This window comes from Elephas maximus, chromosome 2 (assembly GCF_024166365.1).
Source record: "Elephas maximus indicus isolate mEleMax1 chromosome 2, mEleMax1 primary haplotype, whole genome shotgun sequence".
Taxonomy (NCBI): Eukaryota; Metazoa; Chordata; class Mammalia; order Proboscidea; family Elephantidae; genus Elephas; species Elephas maximus.
In genome coordinates this window covers 95,504,452-95,528,867 of record NC_064820.1, presented here as the reverse complement: position 1 = coordinate 95,528,867, position 24,416 = coordinate 95,504,452, and the positions used below count along the sequence as shown (strand labels likewise).

Here is a 24,416-nt window from a genome sequence, read left to right as displayed (position 1 = left end):
CGCCTTTCTTGATTTGAATCCACGTAGAATCCATTTGATCTGTTCTAAGGACTTCCTTTTGGTCTATGTACTTGTTCCTCACAAGCACAACTAAGTGTTCTGAAATTCCCGTTCTTCACAATGTTATCCATAATTTGTTATGATCCACACAGCTGACTGCCTTCACATAGTCAATAAAAAACACAAAAACCTATTCCTGGTATTTTCCACTTTCAGCCAAGAGCAATCTGACAACAGCAATGATATCTCCTTTGTTCCATGTCCTCTTCTGGCTCTAGCTTGAGTTTCAGGCAGTTCCCAGTTGATGTACTGCCGCAACTGTTTTTGAATTATCTTTATCAAAATTTTACTTGCCTGTGATATTAATGATATTGTTTGATAATTTCCACATTCTGTTGGATCACCTTTCTTTGGAATGGGTACAAATATGGATCTATTCCAGTCGGTTGGACAGGTAGCTTTCTTCCAAATTTTTTGGCATAGACAAGTGAGCACCTTCAGCACTGCATCCATTTGTTGAAAAGTCTCAGTCGGTATTTCTTCAATTCCTGGAGTCTTGTTTTTTGCCAATCCCTTCAGTGCAGCTTGGACTTCTTCCTTCAATCCCATTGGTTCTTGATAATATGCTATTCCTGAAATAATTGAACGCTGAACGATTCTTTTTGGTATAGTGACTCTGTGTAGTCCTTCCATCTCCTTTCAATGCTTTCTGCATCATTCAATATTTTTGCCCATAGAATCCTTCAATATTGCAACTAGAGGCTTGAATTTTGTCTTCAGTTCTTTCAGCTTGAGAAATGCTGAGCATGTTCTTCCTTTTTGATTTTCTAACTCCAGATTTTTGCACACTTCATTACAATACTTTATCTTCTTGAGAAACCCTTTGAAATCTTTGGTTCAGCTCTTTTACGTCATCATTTCTTCGCTTCCCTTTAGTTATTCTATGTTCAAGAGCAAGTTTCAGAGTCTCTTCTGATATCCATCTTGGTCTTTTGTTTCTTTCCTGCTTTTTAAAGACCTTTTGCTTTCTTCATGTGTGATGTCCTTGATGTCATTCCACAACTCGTCTGGTCTTTAATCATTTGTGTAATCAAATCTATTCTTGAGATCATCTCTAAATTCAGGTGGGATATACTCCAAGTTGTACTTCAATTCTTGAGGACTTATTTTTATTTTCTTCAGCCTCTACTTGAACTTGCATATGAGCAATTGATGGCATGTTCCACAGTCAGCCCCAGGCCTTGTTCTGACTGATGATATAGAGCTTTTCCATCATCTCTTTCAACAGATATAGTCAATTTGATTCCTGTGTATTCCATCTGGTGAGGTCCACGCGTATAGTGGCTGAATACGTTGTTGAAAAGGGTATTTGCAGTGAATGGGTCATTGGTCTTGAAAAATTCTATCATGCTATCTCCAGCATGGTTTCTGTCACCAAGGCCACATTTTCTAAATATCCATCTTCTTTGTTTCCAACTTTCACATTCTAAACCAAAAAAAAAAAAAAAAACCAAACCCAGTGCCGTCGAGCCGATTCCGACTTTCACATTCTAGTCAGCAGTAATTATCAATGCATCTTGACTGCATTTTTGATAAACTTCGGACTGCAGAAGTTGGTGAAAATTTCCAATTTCTTCATCTTTGACCTCAGTGGTTAGCGCATAAATTTGAATAAGAGTCATATTAACTGGTCTTCCTTGTAGACATACAGATATTATTCTATCACTGACAGTGTTGTACTTCAGGATAGATCTTGAAATGTTCTTTTTGACAGTAAATACAACATTGTTCCTCTTCAGTTTTTCATTCCAGGCATAGTAGACCATATGACTGTCTAATTCACAATGGCCAATACAGTCCATTTCAGCTCACTAATGCCTAGGATATCTATCACCAAGCATTCCATTTCATTTTTGACAGCTTCCAGTTTTCCTAGATTCATGCTTCATACATTCTACATTCTGATTATTAATAAGTGTTTGCAGCTATTTCTTCTCATTTTGAGTCATGGCACATCAGCAAGTGAAGGTCCCAAAAGCTTTACTCCATATAGGTCATTAAGATCAACTCTACTTTGAGGAGGCAGTTCTTTCCCAGTTGTATTTTGAGTGCCTTCCAAAATAAGGAAGCCCTGGTAGCACAGTACTTAAAAGCTTGGCTGCTAAAAGGTCAGCAGTTCAAATCCACCAGTTGCTCCTTGGAAACCCAGTGGGGCTAGGAGCTGGAATCGACTTAACAGCAATGGGTTTATGGGTCTAACCTAAGAGGTTCATCTTCCGGCACTATATCCTACAATGTTCTGCTGTTATTTATAAGTTTCCACCGGCCAGTTTTTTTAGACGTAGATCACCGGGTCCTTCTTCCTACTCTGCTTTAGTCTGGAAGCTTTGCTGAAACCTGTTCTCCATAGGTGAGGCTGCTGGTATTTGAAATGCCAGTAGCATAGCTTCCAGCAGCACAAAAGCCACCACAGCAGGATAAACTGACAGACAAATGTAACAGACAAAATGTACCGAAAATACCTATACAGTGACTGGCATATGTGATTGGTAATAATAGCTATTATTATGATAACCTATAATTGTTATTTCTTTATTTTTATTGTGCTTTAAATGAAAGTTTACAAATCAAGTCAATCTCTCAAACAAAAATTTATATACACCTTGCTATACTCCTAGTTGCTCTCTCTTTAATGAGACAGCACACTCCTTCCCTCCACTATTTTCATGTCCATTTGGCCAGCTTCTGACCACCTCTGCCCTCTCATCTCCTCTCCAGGTAGGAGCTGCCCACATAGTCTCATGTGTCTACTTGATTCAAGAAGCCCACTCTTCACCAGTATCATTTTCTATCCCATAGTCCAGTCCAATCCCTGTCTGAAGAGTTGGCTTTGGGAATGGTTCCTGTCTTGGGCTAACAGAAGGTCTGGAGACGAAGACCTTCTAGTTTCAGTCAGATCATTAAGTCTGGTCTTTTTACGAGAATTTGGGGTTTGCATCCCACTGCTCTCCTGCTGCCTCAGGGGTTCTCTGTAGTGTTCCCCGTCAGGGCAGTCATCAGTTGTAGCCAGACACCATCTGGTTCTTCTGGTCTCAGGTGGATATTGCTATTTTTTGAAAAGGTATTTTTCAGATATCTTTGTCTTGAAATCCAGGATGAGGAGATATAAAAAATTACAGGTGCAAAAAAATCTAATAAAGATTAACTGGTTCACACTGAACATTTGGATACATGTGAAAATTGTATTTGTGTAGAAAGCAGGCTTCTCTCTGGTTTCTCTTTCATTATCCCAGAAATATGTGTTTTCTCCTTCCTTTTGGTTGATTTTACAAAGTGTAAATCCTCCACGTTTTAGAAGCCACAACACTGTGGTACATAGGGATGAGTCCAGGATTTTAAGTCAGAATATGTGGGTTCTGGTGTCACTGAGCAAACATCTTACTCTTTCAGACGCTCATATTAATCAGTTGTAAAATGGGCATACTTGCTCCAGGATGCTCTTGAGAAAATTAAATAAGATGATGTATAAAACTTACTAATGTCTTGAAGTTAAGGCTAGCCAAACAATTCAGTAATCAAATAAAAATCAATCCACACTGAGTTGGTGCTTCTTATTTACTATAAGCAAAGAACCATGAGAGATAGAAAAGAAACCAGAGCCAAAGAACCCAACCTAACAGAGCTAGTTGCCAACAGAGCTGCAATACATTTTAAAAGGGCACAAAACTAAATTAACGTAGCACCAACTGTGAAAACACATTCCATGTAGAGTGATCACACACAGAGCTTGATTACTAACCTCCCAGGCCTTATCATTCAAATGCCACCTCAACAGAGCTCTAACCCACCTCTGAAGCCTCATTTACCAGGCATTGCTTGAAAATTGTTTCAGCCAAGTTGGACCACATGCTATTCCCAAACGTGCTGAACTTTCCCTCTATCTGTTCATGTGCCGTCCTTGCACATCCAACAGCCCAACCACCCAGAGCCTTTCCTATTCTTAAAATTCCTCCCACTCATTGTCATTTACTTAAGTACTACTTTTTCCATGAAGTTTTTCCTAATGCTTCAAACAGTGTTAATTTTCCCACCTTTGAATTCCTATTTCATTTTGTTAGTTCTCAACTGTGGAAGTTTGGGTAGTCCACTTACGCACGATCTTTTCCTTCCTGGATTGTAAGCAGAAAACTTATCTCATTCACTTTGTAGTGCTCCCAGCAACTGTACACAGTAGGTATTTACCGCTTTTTAAAAACAGAATTCACTAATAAGATCTGATTAAGACGCTTTGTGGAAGCCAGCCAAACAACTGAGATTGAAAAAAAAAAAGAGAGAGATTGAGATGCTTATAAATCATGAAATCTTAATCTTGATTTGGACAAGAGAAGTCTATTACTGTCTCATTCATTTATTGCTTAACTGTGCATTGCCATGTACTGCCTAAGCCTATGGGACACATGCAAGTTGACAGTTCATTGTACTACCAGGTGATAAGGGCTTTGATAAGAAGGCCTGGTGACACTACGGTTAAGCACTGGGCTGTTAACCCAAAGACTGGCTATTTGAACCCACCCTGGCTCCATGGGAGAAAGACCTGGCTGGCTATTTGCTTCCATAAAGATTATTTTAAAAAACCAAACTTGGTATTTGGTTGATTCTGATTCATAAAGACCCTATAGGACAGAGTTGAACTGCCACATAGGGTTTCCAGGGCTGAAATCTTCACGGAAGCAGGCCACCTCTTTTCTCCCACGGAGCTGCCAGTGGGTTCCAAACACTGACTTTTCAGCTGGAAGCCAGGCTTTTAACCACTGCACAATGAGGGCTTTTTCAGTAAAGATTACAGCCTGGAAAACCCTATGGGCAGTTTTCCTCTGTTACATGGGGTCACTATGAGTTGAAAATCAAAACTCGATGGTACCCAACAACAACAACAGGACCTGTGGAGTAGGAGAGAATGAATACACACTGTTTAGAATTCTCCAAAGGACTTTTTAAAAAAAGTATTATTTATTTTATTTTTGTTGTTGTTGAGAATATACACAGCAGAACATACGCCAATTCAACAGTTTCTATATGGACAATTCACTGACATCGATTACATTCTTCGAACTGTGCAACCATTCTCACCCTCCTTTTCTAAGTTGTTCCTCCCCTCCAATAACATAAACTCACTGCCCCCTAAGTTTCCTATCTAATCTTTCAAGTTGCTGTTGTCTCTCCAAAGGACTTTTAATGACTATGAGAAGAATTTTCTGAGTAGGTGATCCATGATTCAGAAAGCTAGCTTTGACAACCAACTTCTCTCTCCAAAAAGGGCAAAAAAAAAGGGCAGGAGCAGAGTAATTCAAGCTCAGCCCGAGAAGAGGTATGGGGCAAGGGCAGAGGAAATCCCTCTCCTCTCTGCAAATTGAACTTGTATTCCTCTATCAGAGGAAAATATTAAGCAGACTGACAAATATTTTCACCTCCCTAGTAAAGATTCATGTTGCATACAAGCCATTATGATCACAATTATACATTCTTCTCCCTCTTCTTACCGATTCACAACAATGCATCTTAGAAACAGTGGTATTGAAATATGGCAAACATCTTACTTCCAGCTGCAATAAACATAAGACTGGGACATAATGCTTTTTTTGTGTATTCCTTATTTCTTCTTTTGGATTACAGATTTTTTTTCTTCTTTAAGGATTTTATGCAGCAGTTGGTGACAAAATATATTTCTTATTAATGTGTAATATTTGCTACATTAATAATTTTATGGCTTTAATTATTGATGCAAACTTAATTGTGCCCCATGTCCCTTCTTCTTGCAGCTCAATAAAAACTATATATTTCTTTAATTAGGCTTCATTTGAAGACTGGAAGACAATGCAGGAGTAGTTTCTTGCTAATTCACCTATCTGCAGCCAGGAAAGAAAAGGAATTAGTGTCTTCAATGTGGTTTAGGAAGAAAAAATATCTAACTGCTCTGAAAGTGTGACTTTCCTTTGCACAGTTAACCTCACCCGGAGGCCAGGGATATACAGCCAGCTGAAACTGAGCACTGTGGCAGCGGATAGTTTTCTCCCCTTCCTGGCTCTGTGGGGAAATTTCATTGATTTCAGAAGAGATGGAAAGGGAAAATTGGGGTCACCTACATGGTTGTTATACTGGCTTCCCTCTTTATATTCTTGGCTTTACTAGAACTGTAATCTGACGCATTCCTGCTTGATTTCCACACTTGGTTGTGGTGCTCCACTTACAGTCACTGGAAATGTTATAACCACTTTATACTGTGTCCAAATATTTTAAAACAACTACAAGAAAGGAATGATGGAAGGAAACAAACGTTTACGAAGCATCTGGTCTAGGTTATTTTAGACGCTTCCGGTCCATCATTTACTTAATCACCAGGAGTCACAATCACAAATGCCAACAAAATCATAAATGAAGAAAGCACATTGGACTCGAGAAACAAGGAACTCTCTGAGCTCTATCTTTCATTTTTTCACTCTTGATAGATAAATAAGTGCGTACAAATACTTCGCTATGGTAAGAACGGCAGCAGAGCAAATCCAAGGATGAATTGCAATGGACACTCCGTGTCAGTGTCAGGAAGGCCATAGGAAGCGATGGGACTGTGGCAAACTGGAAGGTCCACATCTAGCCTAAATGAAAGTCTCAATGCCAGCCCACTGTTGCCATGTGAGAACATGGGCCTGATATTGACAGATCTTCTACATTTTTAAGCAAAAGTTTAAAACCTGGTTTTTATGTGAAACTTGCCAGTTTTTAAATGTTGTCTCAAATGTTCTTAAACCCTATGCAAAACATATCTGCAGATGGATACAGCCATGAGCCACCATTTTGGTATCTGCCACAGGGCTTCTGAGCACCGGTGAAAAATGTGGCTCAACACCACTGCATGTCAACCACCCTGCAGCCTTTGTTAGGCTTATTCTAGGGGTAAACCATGGGTTTATTCTTAGAAGGCAAAGGGGTCTTCAGTGTGCTTTTCTTAGGGGGAAAAGGACTGTTGGGCATTGCGTGAGTGTGTATGTGGGTGTAATTATTAAAAAGAAGCCATATATACTCACTTAAAGAGATCTGGGACCTGGGCGGCACAAACGGTTAAGCATTTAACTACTAGCCGAGAAACGTTGGTACTTTCAAACCCACCAAGAGACACCTCAGAAGACAGGCCTGGCAATCTGCTTCTGAAAGGTCACGGCCTTGAAAACCCTATGGAGCAGTTCTATTCTGCACACATAGGGTCACCATGAGTCAGAATCTACTCAAAAGCAACTAACAACAACAACAAAGATACCTGAAAAATACCTAAAAGTGGAAACAAAAAAATAAAATTACCATAGTCCCATCATTCAAATGTAATCACTGTAAACAGTGTTATGCATTTTTATCCAGGATTTTGAATTATACATGCATTTGGTAATTTTCAAATCACTGTAATCATACAATATATACAATTCAGCATACTTCTTTTTCCCTTAATTTTTTTATACTAAGGATTATCACATATGATTTATTGTCTCATTTAACATCACTTTTAATGGCTGAATAACATGTCATTGGGGGGTTTATACTAATTTACTAAGTCAACCCCATTTAAGTTTAATTTAGGGTGAAATTTCATATTACCTAAAATGCTACGGAAAATACTTCCTTGCATAAAATATTTTCCATTTAATAAATTATTTACTTGATATAGATTCAAAAGAGTGCACTGCTGTATCAACAGTTATTCATGTTTCTAAGGTAATTATACTGTGGCCCTTCCATTTCTTTGGCACTACTATGTAATTATTAGCCTATAAAGTCTTAAAAATTAAGTACATTTCAATAAAAATTTCACACCACAGGCATGAAGACAGTCAAATCTTTTTTCCTAGTGCTAACCATAAATGGCAACGGGTTTGGTTCGGTTAACCACAAACAAAGGAGCCCTGGTGGCACAGTGGTTAAGCACTCAGCTGCTAACCAAAAAGGTCAGCAATTCAAACCACCAGGCACTCCTCGGTGACAATCTGCTCCCCTTATGATAACAGCCTAGGAAACCCTACGGGCAGTTCTACTCTGTAGTATAGGGTCACTATGAGTCAGAATCAACTCTACAAAGCTCAACAACAACAACCATAAACAGTCAATATCACTCAAATGCTTCTTATCTCTAATATTAAAACTTCTACTTTTGCTCAGTAATTTAATAGAATGAAAGATCTGTCACTTACTCCAGCTATACCTATAGCTACTGATATAGATTTAGATATAGATAAAAATGTGGATAAAGACAAAGGGTTATAGATAAGAGTTTGAGATACACAGAGGCAAAGATGTATGTTAAAGAAGACCTAAAATAAATTATTCTACATGCATATAGAATTTGATGAGAGGGAGAAAGACATGTAAAGAGAGATAGGGACGGATTTACACTCTGGATTACTCCTGGCTGCCATTTATAACCCTGTCTCTAATCTTCAACTATACCGTCCACATAAAAAATTTATTCTCATATAAACCTGTTTTCTATTGTTCTGTAAAAGCTTACCACAAATTTAGCGGTTTAAAACAACACAAATTTATTATCTCACAGTTTTTGTGGGTCAGTAGCTGGCTACAAGTTAACTGAATTCTCTGCTCAGGGTGTCACTAGGCTGAAATCAAGGCATTAGCAAGGGTTACAATCACATCTGAGGCGCCACAGTCCTTTTCCAAGCTCAATGTTTGTTGGAAGAATTCATTTCCTTGGAGTTCTGTGACTGACAACCCTGTTTTCTTGCTAGCTGCCTCCTGGAGACTGCTTTCATCTTCTAGAAGCTGCCTTCAGGTCCTTGCCATATGGCCTCCTCAATAGACTCTCCCACCATGTAGAAGTGTGTTTCTTCCGGTCTAACAGGAGAATCTCTCTCACGCTTTAAATCTCTCCAATCTCTTTTTTAGAGCTCCCCTTTACAGATTAGGCTCACCCCGGATAATCCCCCACTTGATTAGCTCTAAATTAACTGATTAAGGACATTGATTGCATCCGCGAAATCCCTTCTGCATCTAATGAAACATCGTCATGAGTGTGGTAACCTATCATATCTCAAGTCCTGCTCACATCTAAAGGGAGGGGATTGTACACCAGGGGGCAAGAATCCTGGGTGCCATCTTAGAATTCTATCTACCGTAACAAACACCTTTCCTCAGGCTTCCCACAAAAGCATTGCCCTCTTTAAAAATTAGCTGCTGAATAGCCGCTAATACTTTCTTAACTTCCTTTCATTTTCCACAACTGCTTTGACCTCTTAGCACTATCTTATCACATTATTGAATGGTCCACTACCATCTACATTCTGCATCTATCACTATTTTTAAAACTTGAGTGTTGGAGCCCTTCTGCTACCATTTGGTAAGTATAATAAAGAGTTGTCACAAATGAATCTTGCACAAAAGCTGGCTGTGATGTCAATAACAGGTATAGTTTTTGTAACTGTAATGCAGGCCGATTCTTGAAATACTAAATTTATCATTAGTATAAAAAAAAAATTTTTTTTATATACTGTATTCAGAGGGACTGACTCTCTTGATATACATAGAAAATTCAAACTTCAAAGCATTTTAGAAAATGACAGGCATCTGAAAGTCCCATTTTTATTCCAATGAAAATACCTTTTACCAAGAAGTTAAAATTTCCACAAAATGTAAAGCAACTTAAAAAAAAATAAAAATAAGGGTAAAAAGAGTGCTATTATTCTCAGTAAGACAACTCTCATGCCTGTTAATTTAGGAAAATCTTCAAGCTCTTACTCAGGAAATTGTATGGTAAAGTCAGTTCCTACAATGAAAGGAAAATGCTTATAGGAGTTTGCTGGGGTTTCTTTCCAGCTTGTTTCTTTCATTGCCTATAAAAATCTTCCATACCATTTTTAAGGGAAAACTAAGAAATATTATGTCTGGGGGTGAAATCCATCTATAGGAATTCAGATTTAATTTTAAACACAGGTAAACAATCCTATAAACAAAATCAATGATTTCCCCAAGTACTTTTTGAAAATAAATAAAAACAATCCAGCTCTGGTTGTCTCATTTGTTTCTTGAACACTGAAGGGCAATGCATTTGGGATTTTAAAGAGCAGTTTGTATTATTTCAGATCTTACAAATCATAGTACTATAATTCACGGTTTAGAAAAGAACGATTGAGCTATTAAGTTTCTCTGTTTTAAGAGTAGCAGTTGAAACAATCAGTTCACTTCATGCATGGCAGAGAATTCTCTAAACTATTCTTCTTAAATCTTCAGATAAATGACAAGTTTGTTTAAAAGAGAAGTATTTTTTACTTCCTCAATTCTTGCTGACCAATCTCTCATTCACAATTTTTAAAATGTATTGTGTCAACGAAATGAATAAAAATGAATTGACACATACCTTTTTAAAGTACAGGCGGGGTTCTGGTTACTGACGGACTTCCGACTTACACAACTGGTGCTTGCCCTTTAATGTTATGTAAATTTGTCCTCACTTTGAAACGATGGAACCAACCCCTACTCACAACAATCTCTTCATCACAATCACCGTCACTTGCTGCACATCCAGCTTTTAAATCATTGAAAAGTCTTGGAGCCTTTTCTTGCGCTAAAGTAAGGTTAAATAAGAACTGAATGCACCTGTTCAGACTTCCCTACAAATTCTCAAAGACACAGTTAGGAATGGAACTTGTTTATAACCCAGGGACTGCTTGTATATAGATTTACTATAAATTCAACCAAACACCAATATTTCACCCCATCAGATTTTCAACACAGCATGTTGATAAATACTTGTAGAAGACTCTTCCTGTAGATATTATTTGTATCTTGAGAAGACTGCCAAGCTTAACAAATGTAATCCTAACTTGGAAATTTACTGTGATGAGCAATCATTTCTAGACACTTTATGATTCTACCCAGGGTGAAAAACATGCATTAAGTCTATTATGGTTATTTGATAAAAATAATAAATTCAAAGGAGAACATAGAATTAGTAATAGAAAAGAACTAAGTTCATTTGTTAAAGCATGTTGTTTCGTTTTATACTATACATAAAAATAAAAGCAAAGCTAACTTTAGCTCCTGAACTACCTCTTCATTCCTGTTGGATAAACAGAGAAATCCCTACATAGTGTAATTGGAGAAGCACTGCAGGCCTTCCACTGGCCTTGCCTTGGTCCTAGTAACTAGAACTTCAAGACTTTAGTTTAAAGGTATTGGCAACCCCCATTTAAAGGTAGAAGTTATCTAGAAGGGGCAATGTATAAAGTCATTTTCACTTAAGATTGGTTCTGTAAGATGAATGGTGACCTTCTAATTAGACTCTAACAGAATAGGAACCAAGGCAGTTAAGTTTTGAAGAGAAAAGTCATATACTAAAACACTGCAGTCATAATAAGAACCCAGTGAATATCTGTGGAGTTGAATCAACTTGAACAGAGAACACCAGACCTGACTTCTGGTACACTGTCACAGTGTAATGCTTTGCAGGGCAGATGCTGGATATCAAAGAAAAGTCTGAGGCCCAGCAGAAAGGAGATGAATAGCTAGAGTGCAGAAAATGCAAAAAGGGATAAAGAGCATCCACAGCCAGGTCCGAATATTTGAAATAAAGCTGGGGTTAGGAACAGGAGATGGTATATAAGTACTACCCAGGGATATGCCTCTCTTCCCACAGAACAAAATTTAATCTGTTCCTATTTAGCAGATAATTCATTTTAGAAATCCATAAATATTTAATGGACATCAGGAATTTAGTAAAAGTCTACAGAAGTTTTTCATATATCCAGGTAGCCTGTAAGTGTAGTTTTCATGTCATTTAAGTAAAACAGAATATCAAGGTTCCTCTCAGTTTGCACCTGGAACCCAGAGTACAATTCAGCAATAATGGAAAATACAGCTACTGGTTAACAACTTGAACAATCAGCACCAAGTATAAGATTAAGTCAATCTTGTATTTCCAGGTTTTCAATATCACCTTCCAAAATGGCCAGAGCTTGAATTCAAATCTGCAATAAGGGCCTCATGGCAAAAAGTATCTTTAATTTCACTACATAGTCATTTTATCCAATATGATGTGGATTCCAAAATTTCATTTCATACTTATAATTGTTACCATTTAATTTTCCCCAGCAGTGTAGCAAGACATTTCTAGCAGTGAATTGGTAAAATCATTATTTTTCTCAATTTGTTTTTTGCCTCTTGATGACAATTGTTCAACCCAGCTTTGTTTCTAAGAGTATTTCCAGCTCTTCTTGTGGGAGAGAAGAAACAAAGCTAGTCTGCACAATGCAACAAGATCCAGGGATTTGGAACAAGGGAAGCTGAGCGATTGCTTCAACATTTCCATGAGCAACTTTCAGAATGTGGGATCGGACAACTGTGCTTGATCAGAGGAATTTATCAGAGAAAATCAGGATATGAATGGGGAGACATTGCACATGATGCAGTGCTTCCTGTTGGTGTCTGGGGTATTCCAGAGTTCAAAGGGAAGATCCACTAGAAGGAGCTTCCCAGGGAAATCAGGGACTTCTGGATAATATTTTAAGTCTGCTTACTCAGTGACTGATCACATTTCTTTGAGTCAAGATGCTCATTTTTCACACTTTATGATTTCCAAAATCAGGAAGCAACTTTTAATCAAGGTGTACTTTTAATGTGGTAACTTTTTTTTTTTTTTTTAAACTTCATTTTTAATCAATGGCTCATCGGTGGTTCTTTAGAAAAGAGAAAACTAGTTATTTCGACAAATACATTAGAGGACCAAACATAAAAACAATAACACCTCATGAGGGGAACCAGTATTTGTCCTGATAGTGTTAAACCTTAGCAAATTAGGAAAAAAAGGAAAAGAGAAGTTTTGTGCCTTAGTAGCGAGCTTAGCTATTAATCACTAGATTTCTGTTTAAAAGCATGTGGAATGCTTCACCAGACTAAATTTAGGAGGCTTGTTGGGGAGAAAATTTACTTGTTATTTATAAAAGCACTGTGTGTGTGTGTGTGCGCGCGCACATGTGCGTGTGTGTGCATGTGTGTTTCTAAGTAATTCAAAGCATATTAGTCTTTAAGACCATATCTCCAGTAGCACCATCTTCGTTTTTGTGAAAGATAAACGATCTCATGTGGTTAAGGGTTGTGATAGCAAAATGATTTTTTTTTAAGTTGTAATTTGACCTGTTCTGACACGTTAAAGGGAGGCTTCCAGTCTAAACTTTTTTGTTAACACATGAATCAGACAAATGATTCTAACAGGGTTGTAACGAAGCATTTTGGCCACAGAAGGGGAATTAAAAATTATCTAGAACATCTGACTCACGTTACAGATAAGCAAAATGAGTTCCAAAGGGAAGAGTCATTTACTTTGCCCATGGTCATCTAGTTAATCAATGACAGAACCATGAGTAGAACACAGTTCATCTCTTCTCCGATGTAATGCTCTCTTCAAAGGGCATGAAGACACTGCCTCCCTTCCCCAAACATGAATACCGTGGTTCTGCGCAGCTTCATCAAAAGCTTCAAACTAAGCTCAGGTCCCAGAGGAGTTTTAAAGAAGCAGAGCTCAATTTTACCACAATATTTCAAGTTGTTCTCTGAACTCCCTTGACCACTGTGCACAGACACAATGCCTGCGTGGCCTTTGTAGCAGATCTCGAAAACAGTATCTTAAGCAGTCAAGGAAGTCTTTAGTAAGTTAGAATTATATATCATTTTGAGAGTTGGAAGAGTCCTTTCCAATACATTTATTTCATTCTTTAAATTTATAGGAAAGGAAGCTGTTTGGGTAAGTAAAATGGCCCATCACTTGTTGACCAGTGCAGAGCCAGTACTGGAACACAAATGTCCTAACTCACTACCCACTGATTTTTCATGACAACCACATAGCATGATCATGAATTATGTCTAGAGAAGAGAAGGAAGCAAAGGTCACATGACCTAAATCAACTGTCTTACGGAAGATTTCTCAAGCAAGACAATATGACATGGGTGATGCTTTTCCTCAGGGCTGTCTAATTCTCTATCCTCACCCTTCGCAGTAGTCAGTTCCTGCCTCATGGATTATCCACTTTCCCCCTGTCAAAACATGCACTTAGAAAAGGTTTCACAAGTTACCTTATTCTTCACAGCAACCTTACTTGACAGGCATTAGTATAAGTATTGCCATTTTAGGGATATAAAAGTGAAGGATGCTTGAGGATTGAGTTACTTCTCCACAGCTATACAGTTAGTAAATGGCAAGCAAGGGTTCAAGCCCAGAACTGTCTGAATTCAGTACCTTTCCTAAAACACTGCTAATTCAGCACTGTATCTAGAACAGAGCGTGTGCACAATAAATGTTGGCTGCATGAAAAGAAAGGAAAAAGGATAGGAAAGAAGGAAGGAAGGTGAGAAGGAAAGGAAGGAGGGGAGGAAGAAACTTATTAAGACTAATGTGTGATGAAAACTAGTCGAACTTGTTACCTCTCATTTGCATGTGAACAGGAAAAAAAAATTGAAGGTAAAGAAATAAGGTAGAATTTGAAGTGTCTTCCAGCAGGGTGGGAAATGTGGCAGGAAGAAGATAAAGTTGCCCTATAATTACATATTAGCCAGTGCCTTCCTTACAGAGCTTCGTTGTTGTTGTTAGGTGCCGTTGAGTCGGTTCTAACTTACAGCAACCCTATGTAAAACAGAAAGAAACATGGCCCGGTCCTGCGCCATTCTCACAATCATTGCTACACTTGAGCCCATGTTGCAGCCACTGTGTCAATCCATCTCTTGAGGGCCTTCCTCTCTTTCGCTGACCCTCTGTGATGTCCTTTTCCAGGGACTGGTCCCCCCGAAAACATGTCCAAAGTATGTAAGACAAAGTCTCGCCATCCACACTTCTAAGGAGCATTCTAGCTGTACTTCTTCTGAGACAGATTTGTTCATTCTTCTAGCAGTTCATGGTATATTCAATACCCTTCACCAAAACCATAATTCAAAGGCATCAATTCTTCTCTAGTCTTCCTTATTCATTGTCCAGCGTTTGCATGCATATGAGGCAACTGAAAACACCAAGCCTTGGGTCAGGCACACCTTAGTCCTCGAAGTGACATCTTTGTTTTTGAACACTTTAAAAAGGTCTTTTGCAGCAAATTTGGCCAGTGCCATATGTCGTTTGATTTCTTGACTACGGCTTCCATTGGCGTTGATTGTGCATCCAAGTAAAATGAAATCCTTGACAACTTCAATCTTTTCTCCATTTATCACTATGATTATCCTGGGGAGAGCTTTTCATGATGCAACAAAATTATCAACCCTGTTTCTGCCCAAGGACCACTGTGAGAAAGTTCAGTGCAGTCCAGGAGCAGACTCTGTATGGTTAGCTCAGAGAGCCTCAAATGCCAGAGGTGAGTGGTGAGAAAAGTTTGTTCCAAATTTCGTGGTCTGTGGTTTCCCAGTGGAGACCAGGGAGGGCCACCCAAGGTCAGAATGAATATTTTAGAGAACTCATCCACAATATCTTTAATTCCCTAGATTTGATGAAGGCTTTAAGGTCTTGAGAAGGGTTCCCAGAGAGGCCTAGGCATCGAATCAAGAATCTGTCCCATAGATTTCCTCAAGTTTCTCCCTGTTCATGGCCGTGGTCTACACAGGAGTTAGAGTAGCAGGGACACTATCAGAATACAGACGTAAACACGGAAAGGAAAAAGAGCAGGACTTGGGCATTCTTAATAAGACAACTCAAGTAAGTTACCCAAGGCTCCCAAGATGAATCTGTAGATCATCGTTCAGGAGTCAGAAGAATCAGGTTTTAGGTTCAATTTAACGTACTGATCAAATGGTCTTAAACAAATCACCATCTTTGTACTTTAGCTTCTCACTTATATTGATGACAATCAATACCTATGTAGCCTACCTCACCTGATGGATGTAAAGAAAATTCTTTCAAATTACATATTACTCTACAGCCATGATTATTATCCTTGTTGTTGTTAGCTGCCATAAAGTCCACTCCCGGCTCATGGCAACCTCATGCACAGCGGAACAAAGCTCTGCCGAATCCTTTGCCATCCCCATGACCTCTTGAGGATCGGACCTTTGTGCTCCATAGGGTCTTCATTGCTGATTTTTACTAGGCCTTTCTTCCTAGACTGTCTTAATCTAGAAGCTCCATTGAAACCTTTTCAGCATCACAGCAACATGTAAGCCTCCACTGATTGATGGGTGATATCTTCACATGAGGTGCCTTGGCTGAGTACCGAACCTGGATCTCTGGCGTGGAAGCCAAAAATTCTTCCTCTGGCCCCATGATTATTATCATTACTTTAGTAATGATAAGAATGTTTTACCATGCTGTTTGGCCTTGGGTATTTCTTTCTTTTTTTTTTTCTCTAAATTGTGATCTGTAGATGCCACATCTTGTAAGGGGAAAATGCAACCCAAGTAGCAGCAGCTAGTTGGAATAGGTTATTATATGATGACATAGCTTAACACCCTGCTATTTTTTGTTATGGTTAACATGAATTGCAAAGGCTATGCTATTGAAATAGAATCGTATTTCTACCCACTTCAAGTAGATGCCACCAAACAAATGGTAGCATTTGCCTGCACAGGTATGCACATGTTTCAAAATCTCAAGAGTATGACATAACCCAGTAAAAAAAAAAAGAGTATGACATAACAGATTTTTAATAAAATGTTTTTAGAAAAAAAACTTTCAAAATAGCAGAGTATAAATATGTGTACTCTCTGTCTCATAACTACATAATATACAAGACGTAGCAGGGATTAAGAAAAAACAGGACATGTAGATAATAAATGAATATGTTTCATATACATATATACACATATATTTAAAAATAATAAATATTACATATATTACAAGGCATAAGCAAGAAGTTCTTTTTAAATTATTATTCAACTTTTTAGAAAATACAATACATGGGAAAGGCAACAATCCTTCAATACTTCAAAGAGCACAACATAGCTGTCATGGGTAGAAGTAAATAGAAAAGAATTGGAACTATCATTTTAAGTATTACTGTTCTAAGCTTTTTCTATAAAAGTAAATTATCACATGCCAGTGAAATTTATAAAGAAAGAGGAGTTTAAGCATCTAAATGTGTAAACATTTAACTAAATGTTAACATATATGTACATATAAACATGTTATTAGGTATACATCATTTATACTTGATAATTTCCTTATGTCTTTGTGTCTTTTCCATTTCAATACAACACAGAGCAATGCTTTCTCCAAAAAAACAAAATAAAATTATACCACTTTCTCACTAGATTCCCCTCAGAAGATAAAACAAATGAACAAACGCTGTGGGGAAGAAAGTGCCTAGTTGTCAGTAGCCTAGAGTCTGACAGAACCCAGGGTTACCTAATATAATGTGGCCAAAGGAAAGGGAGAAGAAAAGTTAATTCAAGAGAAGTGGTTCTAAAAGGTAGATCAAATACCAGTGGGGGCCCCAATGAAGAAGTTAAAAATGTAAGGTCAGAGGTTGGAAGGATGAGCATTGGCAAACCTAGTGAAAACAGGGTTAAGACCACATCAAAGAATCATAGTCCTGCCTTTATGCAGGTTCTAGTGTGGGGTGCTTGATGACTTAAAGACACTAGATGGTTATCCACATTATATACCTCAACCCTCATGCGGTGGAGACTATAATGGCATTCTACTGAGCAGCCTACGAGACAACTGGAGGGGTATGACATCTCAGACATCTGTGGTCAAGTTCAATTAATTTCCTGTTACCACTAATTTGTATTCAAACTCTATTCTTAGAAAATTTAAACATTTATTTGTTGGAAGAAACACTGGAATTGCTAGAACTTTAAAATGAGTATGTGTATTATCTTCATTTTAACATAAGATTTGATCGGATGTATATTTCAAAGAAAATATTCACGGGTTTATAATAAGTTTCTCTTATAAAAACTCCTGTAAATAATTTTAACAAATGGCTTTCATATCTTCCTCAGTTGGGTGTTTTGTTTAAAGAAGAAAAAAAATATGATATTTCTCTTCTGATAAAGTCAGGAAGTTTCAGCAATTGCCTCAAATGAAAATATTTCACTGTAGCCCAAGTTTCCTCTCCAGTATACGGCATAAAGACCAAAAGTCACAAAACATCATTATTTTCTGGATGACTTCAACCCTTATATTTCATAAAGGAAAGGAGGAGAAGGAATGAAACTATTTCTGAGCATTCCCAAACCAGTTTGCTTTTGGATTTTGCATGTTTAGGCAGCTAACTGTTGGTTGTTTTACTGATTTGAATAACCTAGCCAAGGTGCAAGAAAATCTAACGTCTATGTTACAACTCACATCTGCTTATGCTAGAATGAAAACCCATTTGAGAATCAATGAAGCACATGGAGAGGGTCTAATTAAATCCCTATGCCATTTCCTTTAAAACTGTCAAATTGAAATTGTAATGGTGTATTCATTCACCCCCAGTGGTGTAGTGGTAATTTTAGAAGTGGGAATATTTAAGCAATAAGACCCAACAGGGTGTGTTTTGCTGGAACATCAACAAGACCGGATAGTTCTTAGGTAAGCAGCCAACAGCCTGAAAACAAAGCCTTTCCTAAGTGATGGGTACATTGCGAGACCCTTCTATCAGTGTACAACCACACTACTGACAAAACCTTAATTCTATATTAGGAATGAAAATATGTAATAGATGTATTTATTAAATTATGCACAAAATTATCCTGAAGTGCTTAATGAAAATAATACCAAGCATTGGCACATTAAATCGTTGTAGTAATAGGCTCAACAAATTAAAAATGAAACTTCCAAGATTCCTAGCTTTCAAAATCACCATAAAATTCCAAATGCTTGTTCTGTTCTGTCTGCACCCTGCTTAATTTTGCTGTTGCCTCAAATGATTTCCAAACCAAAATCTAGTTAAATAGATTTGAGAGGACTATATGCTCTGCAACTAGAATATTGGGGTGCTCTTTTGCCTCATTTTAGAGGACAACAATAGATTAAGGATGAATCTGTTTGGAACATGGATTAAAATATCCATAGGCTCTTCACATACACTGAAAGATATATAGCCAAGCACAACAATTACCCAGGATGCTTTTCATGCTATATTTAGACAGCAAATAGAGAAAAGAGACAACTTATGTACCTAATTGACTAGCTTCATGAAGACACATCCTGAGTTAAGAAACCATAAGGGTAATTCCAGTCCTCAACAGAACCGTCTTTACCTCTTGTTTCTGAGCTATAATGCAGCTTACTCAATCTCAAGGCAAGGACAAAAAAAGAATACTTCTGCATGTCAAATTATTAAACTGTTTTCCTTGGTAAACTTGCTGACCGGACGATTCAATAAACCCTAGAAGGCTATCAGATAGCATTCTTACAATCTACATATTAAAAAGTTTTCCTTCTGCTCACCTTCTCTCATTCATTCTATGCCCTCCTATCCTTCTCTATATCCAAGCCCAAATATATACACATTTGTAGACGTTGTGTGCCTGTCTGTTCTGCAGCTATAAGCCAGGTAGGAAAGATCATCAAGGTGGAACAACAACAGAGAAAAATGTTAATAGGGAGTTTGGTTCTGCTTTAGCTCTCCCTACTCTTTATGCCAGTTCCTCCTCTACACAAAAGCCTCTTAAAATGTTTTCCTTAGTCAAGCTAGGCTATCTACCAATGTCACTGTGTACAAACACAGAAACCTCAAAGAAAATTAAGGGAGGTTCCATTGTCCTGTGTGTCTATAACATCCTTCAGGGAGAGATTATGACAGGCAATGTTGACCATAACAAATCAAATAAAACTGAATTATCACTTCTGTGTAAAGAACTATGGAAAACTGAGTCAAACTAGAGGTCACACAAAAAGAAAGAAATAACTGGATAAGGGAAGGGCATGCTTTTCACATTCCTCTCCACTTTCTTTAAGCCCATTCAACTTCTGGTGCCTGGAGGTGGGGACTAGGGCGGGGTGGACACATAGGAGAATGGAAGAAGCCCACTGCTTTGATAAAATAATGATCCCTGTCTCATAGAATATGAAAACCACTCATGCCATCACTGAAGAGAATCCTAACACCAACTCACACATTAAATTCTCTATCCTGCACTGGCAACATAACTATATAGAGAGTAACAGAGTTTTAAGATAAGTTAAAGAAGGATGAAATTCATAAATAGTTGATAAGAATCGAAAGTTCTCAGAATACCAGGAGAACCCGTAAATTGCATCTCCCCACAATTAAGTCAAACCTCTTTGACCAGGAAAACATGCACAGGGTTATGACAAAATTCTAACACTGAACTCTTATAAAAAGGAGCAGAAAGCTTAAATGCCATGGGACTTTTCCAGAGAAGGTCGACATTTGAATTATAGGTGAGTGTTCTTTGGGCTCTTAGTTTACCTCAGCCAATTTGGTCCCGACTTAAAAAGAGCGTGTGGCTTCAAAAGAGCATATACTTCTATTCTCCAGGATTAGTGGTAAAAAAAAAAGAAAAAAATTAGTGATAAGATTGCTAAAATCCCCACAGAAGAAAAAAGATATTAAAAATACTTATTTTCAATGCTTATTGGATAGCATATTTACAGGCTCAAGTTAATCAAGCATTGTCTAATAGATTTCATCAGTGTCAAATAAAGATTCTAAATTAAAATGATCATCTTATAGCTTTATTTTCACAAAACAACGACCAGAGTTTTACAGAAATAAAATTATTATTCCTCAAGGTAGCATTTTCCATGTTTATTTTATGCAGAGGACCCATATAAATAGGTTTCAAAAAGTATCTTTCATTTACAACTTTATAGGGTATCCTTTTTCATTTTTACTGGGTTTTAAATTTTTTAAGGAATATAACATATCCTAAACATCTACAGTGAAAAGCATGTGTCCCATTTAAATAGATGTGCTGATTACTAACAACTTATATTAAAAGGAACTAATTTTATAACATTCAGACAATTCATCCTTTCATGTATACTCAGAGCAAAACGGACCATTTATAAGTACTAAGCGTTATTAACACCTTAACATGTAAGTGATTCTGCTGCAGTGCAAGCAGGTTAATAATGAAAAATAATTAGTTACCTAATTGGTCTTTGGCCAGATAAGAGAAATGCAAAAGACATGCCAGTCCAGGCATTTTAGATTGGGTAACACCTGACTTACCTTGAGAGAGAAAAATAACAAAAACTTGTTAAAATCTCTGCTGTTTTAATTAGAGATTCTGATATCATGAAATACCATTGCTTTTTCTTTTTTTTTTTTTTTCTCCCCTTGCTGGTGGAAAAACACCTGCTCCTCGCCCATTATCTGATCTTGTCTGTGCCCAATGAGAGGAGAGCAAGCGTTTGATATCAAATGACTTTCTGAGTGGTTCATCTCAACTAAACCTCACACACAGAGCAACGGTTTGATAGAGGAATAATAGTCCAAATTATCCTAGTAATAATTTTACTCTGGAAGTTGAAACGTTTGTAAATGCCCCTATTTAGTGCAGTTTTTGTCATACCTGCGCAGCCTTGCCACAAGGCATGCTGGGATCTCAGAGGTGGGCTGACATGATAAGTAAAGTAAACTGGAATTTAACCTAACTGTAGATCCAGCCCTCAAAAAAGTAATTAAAGACCAAAATATTATGTGTAAGAGGGCATCAAAATCTCAGCTATAATGCTGAGTGTTATTTATGTACAAGAGGCCATGTAGCCGGGAAGCACAGGAGGGGCTGGTAGAGGACTGGTGAGAGCAATCTGAGAGGTAAGCATACAGTTAAATGGCCTAGGGTTCATGGCAGGACGTTAGTTCCAACAAAGATAACTGGATGACACTCAAGAAAGCAAGCGCAGGGCACGGTCCAATCAGGAGATGTAGCTTTAGGTTGGTAGGCACATGGATTGCTTAGGCCCAGGCCAGGGCAAGCACTTAGAATAAAGACTAGTGCTAAGCCCCACCCACCTGGTGGAGATGGAGCTCACATTTCTTTTTCAGTCAGTTCTCATTGGCTCAAAACTGGATAGAAATGAGCCTACAAGGTTAAGGCTTTTCATATCTAAAATTAGATGAGTCTCCTGTTCAGTGGTCATTTAATTTTTTTTCTACCCAACAAATGCTAAGTTCTCCACACACACAGAAGCATTCACACACACATGGAGTCACACATAGTAACACATTTTTGTTAATATAATATGAATAATTTTCTTAAGTTTGGACTCTTCAAAGTCCCAAAATTATTGCTGCCTGCCAAATCTTCCTAAAATATGAGAACTAATAAGTCATACTTAAAATTAGGAAAACCAGAGTTGGAAATGTGTTATTCCACACTGGTTACTCCACAACTCTACATTTTTTCCCACTAATTTTCACACTCTGTGATGGAGTAGAAGTCTAACACGCATCTATAAGTAAAGTCCATCATTTTAAGAACATTTTTTTTTAAATGTCAGAATGTAAAATACCATAAATGTAATGTGTGCAGCTAAAATTATCATTTCAGGCCATTTCACGTAAATACAATGCGGCAAATATATGTGCATGTTGTATATCACGTATTGTCATCTAAAAGCAATATCCATGAGCAATTGTTTATTCTAAAGAAAGAATATACTTACATTCTTAATTTCCATTCCATATAAGAAATAAATTTACATCTTAAATTCAAGCCCCCAAGCTAGTCTATAGTGATAGATATCGGATCAGTGGTTTTCTGAGGCTGGGAGGGAAGAATGGCAAGGTGGGGAGAGATGGAGAGATTGACCAAAAAGAGTTCCCAGGGAGCTTCCTGGGGAGATGGAAATATTCTCTGTCTTAATTGGGTTGTGATTACACAGGCGTGTGCTTTCTCAAAAGTCATTGATGTGTACTCTTAAAAAATGTGTGAATTTTATTGTATGGGGATTGTACCTCAATGAATTTGACTGATTTTAATAAACAAGCTCACATTTACAGTACAATTGTTGCTAAAATTAAGGGTAAGGACTTGATAAAACTTAAAATTCCACCTTCGGCCTAAGCTTTAACTTTATTAAAAACTGGGAAATTGTTAAACAAATCCATACATTTTTGCAAATTAGAAATATTTGTTAGCTGACTATTGTGCTTCAGCTGTCACACAATTATTGTATTTGTATCTATTCCACACATTAATCCCCCAAGTCATAGATGCTGAAATTTAACCCTCTAGATCATTCAGTTCAATCCTTCACCCAAATGCAAAAATTGCTCCTACAGCTTCCCTGAGATATAATCGTTGGGCATTTTAATCCCTCACGTAGAATGGTATTCAAAGGACAGCTCTTTCCATTAGCAGACAGTTCTCATTACTTACTTTTTCTTAGATTGAGCCCAAAATCTGTTCGTATATCCTTTGCCATCCTCCTTAACAACATTAAACATTTTTAAAAGTTGAAATGCACTACTAATGGAGTCCCTGGGTGGCACAAACAGTTCAGAGCTCAGCTGCTGGGTGAAAGGTAGGAGGCTGAAAAAACTCAGCCATTGAAAACCCTGTGGAGCGCAATTGTAGCCTGATACACATGGGGTCGCCATGAGTTATAATCGACTCCACTACAGCAGATACAGTGGTGATATTGATGGAAATGAACATTTGATATATTTTTCCTTCTGGGGACAGTCATTGTAATTCTGTATCAAGAACTACTTTGTTCACTGTAGAGTTGCCATTTTCAAGGTAGAAAATCAGATGCAACTTACGCTATGCTACATATACCCAGTGCCATCAAGTCGATTCCAAGGACAGAGTAGAACTGCCCCATAGAGTTTCCAAGGAGTGCTTGGCGGATTTGAACTGCTGACCTCTTGGTTAGCAGCTGTAGCACTTAACCACTACACCACCAGGGTTTCCATGCTACATATAGTGTCTTCAAATACATATAAATCTAATAAGAAGGTCTTTGAAATTGAGAAAAATAATTTGGAAAAAGCTCTGGTCAATATAAAGATAAAATTACTAGTTTTAATATCTAGCTCTTTATATCCTGATTTATCAAATGTAAAATGTGAGCCTCTCCAGTTGAAATATTTATTAAATTCTAATATAAAAGGATTTAAGTATGCTTCCTATTGTTTCATTTGTGAGAAAACAGACTGAAAGAACAATGATGCTGGATTTCAGATGTTTGGAGGAAATACTGCATGCATGACATCTGTTTTCCCTGAGGATTTGACACACATTTGCTTTCATGTACTGGTGTGTTCCTCATTACCTTAGAAGCTATATGCTGAAAACAAGAGTTTGTTCCGGTTTTCAAGGGAAGGAAAACAAATTCCAAAGCCCTTCCCTCTGAAGAACAAAAATTTAGAGGCTAAGTTTTCAAATAATGCAAATGACTATGTGTCTATATGGTTCAACTTTTTAAGAATATATGTAAATCTTCCATAAACCTTCCATATGTAAGTCCTCCTTGTTATTGAAGA

At 37.6% G+C, this 24,416-nt stretch overlaps 1 long non-coding RNA gene across 2 annotated transcripts in view; it reads right to left on the bottom strand.

Moving 5' to 3' along the window:
* The window catches only part of LOC126066373 (uncharacterized), a 122,128-nt gene that overhangs the window by 14,568 nt on the left and 83,144 nt on the right, over positions 1-24,416 (bottom strand). Inside the window, exon 1 of one of the 2 annotated variants that reach the window (XR_007515072.1) lies at positions 10,412-10,856. The exons of the other annotated variant lie outside the window; for it this stretch is intronic. This is a non-coding gene — a long non-coding RNA (uncharacterized LOC126066373). Of the gene's footprint in view, positions 1-10,411; positions 10,857-24,416 lie in introns of those variants that run through there. 2 annotated transcript variants of the gene reach the window in all.